This window comes from Fulmarus glacialis, unplaced genomic scaffold (genome assembly GCF_000690835.1).
Source record: "Fulmarus glacialis isolate BGI_N327 unplaced genomic scaffold, ASM69083v1 scaffold31461, whole genome shotgun sequence".
Taxonomy (NCBI): Eukaryota; Metazoa; Chordata; class Aves; order Procellariiformes; family Procellariidae; genus Fulmarus; species Fulmarus glacialis.
In genome coordinates, this window is record NW_009195158.1 from 345 (window position 1) to 1,009 (window position 665).

Here is a 665-nt window from a genome sequence, read left to right on the forward strand (position 1 = left end):
GCATCAGCCAGAGCTGGCGCTGGCCGCAGCACGTGTGCCCCTGCCGAGCGCCTGTCTGCTGGGACGCCTGCATAAGGCACGCTCCCCTCCCGGGACACAGCAGCCTGCAGCCAGCTAACGGGGAGCTCGGGGTGCCGAGGGATCCATGGGTGGAAACAGAAGGAGGGATTTGGGGTCATTGCTTGTCCCTGTGGGGAAGACATGAGACACACGGTGTTTTTCATAGCCTTTCACAGGCAGAACCCCATGGCGTGGGACAATCAAAGCTGATCTCCAACCACCCGTAGCTGGCACAGAGCTCCCAAGAAAGACATGGGGGTCTCGGAGGGCAGGCACCCCCCTGCCAGTGCCCGCCCCAGGCCACACCTGGGCATCTCTCTACAAGAGGTGCCAAAACTGGAACCTTGTGTGTTGAGCCTCTCAGGGTTGGGGACATCGTGTCCCCCTCCAGCAGGCAGAAGGGTCTGGCAGGGTGATGACAGTCGCCCTGCTGGCCCCACCAGCACGGCGAGGGGTTCACCGAACGCCTGCGTTACGCCTCCCCACCTCTCGCCCTCCTCCAGGCCCTGGCAGTGAGCGACCACTACCCGGTTGAGGTGAAGCTGACAGCTTGAGCTCCTCCTGCGGCTGCAGACCACGATCCAGCTCCAGCTCCCCCCACCCCC